A 6000-nucleotide genomic window follows, 5' to 3' on the forward strand; every position below is an offset into this window, starting at 1 on the left:
ATTTTTAGAAAATGTCAATTTCATGATTAACATTTGTTTAAAACTTATGTTGTTTTGATGTCTACTTTTTTTCATACACACTGTACTTTTTTTGCACACATCAGGAACATTTGTTATATACATGCTCAATATTTTGGAAATATATGATTACCATTTTCTAAAACATACTTGAGCAACATCAGCAGCCGGCTTGATATGTCATTCGACATGGGCGTGAAATCAACAATAACTTTGTAGTCGGAGAAACCAGTGATCTTTGAGTCCTTCACACCCCGACTGAAAATGTCTCGGCTGCGACGAGATTGCCAGAGCCGGTCCAATAACCTAGAGACGGAGTCATAGCTGAAGAAATTCGACAGGTCTCAAACTACCTGAAAGCTGCAGTCGCGCAGAACATGCTGATTTCTCAGTCTTGTGACCGGCTGGCTTCGATAGGTCTCAAACTACCTGAAGGCTGCAGTCGCGCAGAACACGCTGATTTCTCAGTCTTGTGACCGGCTGGCTTCGATAGGTCTCAAACTACCTGAAGGCCGCAGTCGCAGAACACGCTGATTTCTCAGTCTTGTGACCGGCTGGCTTCGATAGGTCTCAAACTACCTGAAGGCTGCAGTCGCAGAACACGCTGATTTCTCAGTCTTGTGACCGGCTGGCTTCGATAGGTCTCAAACTACCTGAAGGCTGCAGTCGCGCAGAACACGCTGATTTCTCAGTCTTGTGACCGGTTGGCTTCTCGTAGCCGGGTTCCTGGTGGAACCCAGAGCCGGATGCTAACCATGGCTTCATCGCATCCTCAACAATTGGACGGTCACAATGCTGACAGTCGGGAGGTGGCTTGGCGTGAGCCATTGCCGCGTCGCCGAGATGACCCTCCTCAGTCGCGTGATGATCCTTCACCATGGCGCCGAGTGGATTCTCCTTGGCACCGTGATGACGTCACGCCGCAGGGGCATAGAGATGCTCCCCGCGGTCGAGACGGTTACTTTCCACGAAGAAAGAGGAATCCTTCTCGTCGATGTGATGATTCTCCATGTCATCATGATGATTACCCCCGACGTCATGATGATTTGCCTCGCAATCGGGGGTGGTTGTCCCCGCCGGCAGGATGACCACCCACACAGAGGAGGGGATGACCAACCTCGTAGATATAATGACGTCGTGGGATTCACCCAGGAGATGGGTTGATTCTCCGCACCAACGAGATGACCCGCATTATGATGCATGTGGAACCTTGGTACAAAACCATGTAGATCACGCACGAGCCGCGAGGAATGAAGTGGAGCATGACAGGCTGAGTGGATCGGGATCTTCAGGCCCATTATGCTTCAGTAAGCAATTCCGTACAACCCCTGTCCCCGACCGATTCTGGATGGGTTGGGAAACATGAAATGTGATGGAAACACAAAGCCCGAAACTTGGCTTTCTGACTATCTAGTGGTCGTGCGTATTGGACGGGGCAAAGAGAACGTCGCTATGTGGAACCCTCTCTATACCTACAAGGATCAAATTGGGGATGTCTTAACAATATGCTGGAGAACAACATTTATACCTACAGAGAGCTGGAGGATGTGTTTTTCAAGAATTTTGAGGGCACATACAAACGCCCCGAAGTTACCAGGAACTAATGCCATGTGTGCAAGAGCCCAATGAAACCACTCACGACTACATTTAGAGATGGACCCAACTTCTAATGCCGTGGAGGGCATGACAGATGACAGAGCAATCCTGATTTTCCAACAGGGTGTGAGGTGTGAACACCTCCAAATCAAGCATGGACAAACTGAGATTACCCCCATGCTCTAGTTGATGGACATATCCAATCGGTGTGGGATGGAAAGAGGATGACAGACTCCACAGAGCAGAACCATGAAGCCAATCAGCTACTCAGAAGGGGTAAAATAATCAAAACCGCAAGAACAGCAAGAATATTTTTAACCAATTTGAATTTATTCCCCTTTTATTTTATTTAGAGTTATTTCATGTTTAAAATATTTTATTTATTTTATTTTTATTTTTGCTTCTGTTTCACAATTAAATATTCTACTATGAAATTATGTTAAAAAATGCTCATTTAATTCTTTTTTCAACAAATTATACAAAAAAATTTGATTGTAAAGAAATAAAAAATAAAATTAGAAACTTTATCATTTTTTCTGATACTTTTTTTGTAAGGAGTGACATCAACATTTTAATCACAATAACATATTCCATGGATAGCATAGGGTTAATCTTATACTTTCCCTTTTCGATGAACCATCAGAGAAGAGTGATGTTGGAAACCTCTTCCTACTTTCCCTTGTAGAACAACACTGGTTGAGCATGCCGTTGTACACACATACACAGATGAATCAATGAAGTTTCTACAATTTTATGGGACTTCCAAATAATTCAACACTTTGGAAATGACATTTCAAGTTTTTGTGTTTAGAAACCGAGAACAAATTTAGAAAACCTTATACTATGCACTTGTAATGATTTTTATGAACTTTAGCATGAAATTCTAAAAAATCGATACACACTTTTCATGAACTTTAAAATAATCAGAATAACAATTCAAAAATTCCATAAAGACTTTTTCAAACTCACAAACGTTTTCCGAGACTTGAACAAAAAATATCAACACTTTGGGAATGAAATTCAAGTTTTTTATGAACTGTCAAACAAATGTTTATGAGCTTTCAGAAATAGTGAACATGTTTGGACAGACTTATATCATGATCTTCTAATAAAATTTATGAACTTCCAAAATTTAGGAATGAACTTCCGAAAAGTCAATACAGGCTACTCACGATCTTTAAAATAATTTAAATAATCGTTCAAAAATTTCTCACAGACCTCCAAAAAAATTATGCAGCATAATCGTGTTGTCGTCCATTGACAACTTTCTGAGGCTTTGTATTTTAGCACCGTGGTGGGCCACGAAAATCCTTGTTTACTTACAAGTATGTTTGACATGGCACATCGCATCAACAGAAATCTGGGCTTTTAGCTATAATCTGCATTACCTTAATCAATCCATTGTCAGAATATTCATATGTTTTATTGACAGAAGCGTGTTTCTTTTTACCACTATTTGATGTTTTTTTGAAACACATTTGAGGTTTTTCATTGCATTCTTAAACCAACACGAAGGATCCCTTTGAAAGAGAGACCTCCTGCTTGACGCTCGTGAGTGTCAAGTAGATGAGCCTCCATGCAGGTATATGCGTAATAGGCCCCAGCTCATTCTGTCGATACGCTGCCACGCTCTATCGACCAGTTTTCTTTTGTTAGTTTGGTTTTTCAATCGGTTTTCTTCCAAAAAGCCGTCTGTTTTGATCTTTTTTAGGACTTTCAATATATAAGAATCTAGTAAAATGAAAAAAACTACTTAAAAAGACTTCATGATTTATGAATAAAGGGTTCAGTATGTGTCTAAAATACTTTAGTCTATATTTAAAAAGTTCACCATATAATATGGCTTGAGCCCGAGTCCATATTCTTGCTGTCCAACAATTCCGATTTTTTTTGACCAATTTGAATTGTATTCCCTTTTTATTTTAGACTCCCTCCGTTTCTAAATATAAGTTTTTTTAAAGATTTCAATACGGACTACATGTATTGAAATCTCTAGAAAAACTTATATTTAAAAACGGAGGGAGTAGTCTTTTCATTTTTAAATGTTTTCATATTTTTCCTTGTGTTTCACAGTTACTTTTTGTACCATGAACCTGTTTTAGAAAATGGTCATGCAATTTTCTCTAACAAATTATACAAAATGGGTTTGATTGTAAAGAAAAAAGAAATAAAAATAACAAACTTTATCATCTTTGTTGACAATTTTTTGTTCAAAAATGCTAAACCTACCTACGTAATGAGTTAAGTAATACTACATTTATTTCCTTCCTGTTTATTCTGTTGTTTTACCCATATTTTCGTTTCTCTAACGGTTTTTATAGTTTTTTATTTTCTTTCTTTATTCTTTGTTTTTTTGTTATTCCACTGATTTATTGCTTTTCTTTCGTTCTTCCTTTTTTTCCGTTTCTATTTTTTGTTTACCTCTTTTGGTTTCTATTGGTTTTCTTTGTTGTCCTTTGTACATTTTTGGTACACATTAGGAACATTGTTTATGTCTTAATTTTTTTAAATACATGATTAACATTTATCTAAAACTTATGTTGTTTTAATGTCTACTTTTTCCGTGCACAATATACCTTTTTTGCATACAGGAACATTTGTTATATAATGCTCAATATTTTGGAAACATATGATTACCATTTTCTAAAACATACTCGAGGTGGTCCAATAACCTAGAGACGGAGTCATAGCTGAAGGAATTTGACAGGTCTCAAACTACCTAAAGGCTGTAGTGACGCAGAACACACCCATTTCTCAGTCTTGTGACCGGCTGGCTTCTTGTAGCCAGGTTCCTGGTGGAACTGAGAGCCAAGTGCCAACAGTGGCTTCATCGCATCCTCAACAGTCCAACGATCACAGGGTCGACAGTCGGGAGGTGGCTTGGCGTGAGCCATTGCCGCGTTGCCGAGAGGACCCTCCTCGGCGGCGTGATGATCCTTCACTATGGCGTCGACTGGATTCTCCTTGGCACCGCGATGATGTCTCGCCGCGGGGGCATAGAGATGCCCCCTGCGGTCGGGACGATTACTTGCCACGAAAAAAGGAATCCTTCTCATCGACGTGATGATTCGACATGTCGTCATGATGATTCTCCATGTCGTCATGATGATTGCCCCCGACGTCGTGATGATTTGCCTCGTAGTCGGTACGGTTCTCCCCGGCGGCGGGATGACCACCCACACAGAGGGGATGTGTCAGGACCCCGATCCTAAGTCACACCGATCTAGCATGTAACACATCATATCACTTTGCGGCCTCACGCACGGTATTCCCACGGGTGCCGTCTTACCTGGCCCGGGACCGTTTGCGCCTTTTGGCTCACGTATATGATAGTGTCGCTAGCATCCATATGACAGAGAACCCGGGCCGATATGACTAGTCGTGAACCCAAAGTGGCACTAACTTACGGGGACAAGCATACATGAAACAACATCGAACATGTCGGTCATCAGCGTGTGAATCCGGGCTGTAGTGTAACGCCCCGGTAGTTAAGCTACAGTAACCACACACTAATGGTGGCATGTCATCGCAATTAAATTTCTCAACCTCACTTTGATCCAAACCGAATTCAAATTCAAATTTAAAAGAAAGTCAAATTATTATTTCTGCAAACGGTAAAACAAAAAACGTTCGCTGGGTTGCAATAATTCACTAACTAATTTTCATAAATAATCCAATATTATCTGGAATATTAAGTTGCCCCTAACCTATTTAAAGCGTGCCCAAAACAGCCTTTTTAATCCATTTGTATTTAAGCAAAATTCAAATGAGTTTAGTTAAGCTCCAAACTTTTTGTGGCTTTCACAAATATTACGTAGTAATTGTATGGCAAGTTTCATATATAACAAAAATCATTTGATGGCCCGACCTAATACAAAATAGGATCTGAAAATGCAAAGAAAAGAAAAGAAAGCGAAACGGGCCTAAACTAAGGTGCCACTGGGCCATAAGTGGCCAGACCGCCCAGCCCACCAAAACCTTCCCCTAGCTCCCGCTACAGGAACAGAGGATGTGCGTGGCGCACATCCACGACGGCCATGGCCGTGGATGCCCTGCACGTCGCCTCCCTGTGCTTATAACTACGTCGACCGAAACCCTAGCCCCCACCTCGTCCAGCCCCTCCTGGATCCCCCTTCGCCCCGCTCCTCATCTGCTCGTTTTCGAGCTCGAAAGCTCTACGGTCACCATTGTCTCACCCTTGTTACCGCGGCTACCGTCCTCGCCGTCCCTCAGGAGCACGTCCAGGAGGTCCGCCAAGGTCGCCTTCATCCGTTCCGGGCATCGATTCGAGCCGAGGCGCTGCGTAGCCGTCTTCATCTTCATCTTCTCTGCACGGCCGCCACCACCTCGCCGTCGTTGCCGCTGCTCCGAGACTCCCCCGACCTC

This window comes from Aegilops tauschii, chromosome 7 (assembly GCF_002575655.3).
Source record: "Aegilops tauschii subsp. strangulata cultivar AL8/78 chromosome 7, Aet v6.0, whole genome shotgun sequence".
NCBI classification, from domain to species: domain Eukaryota; kingdom Viridiplantae; phylum Streptophyta; class Magnoliopsida; order Poales; family Poaceae; genus Aegilops; species Aegilops tauschii.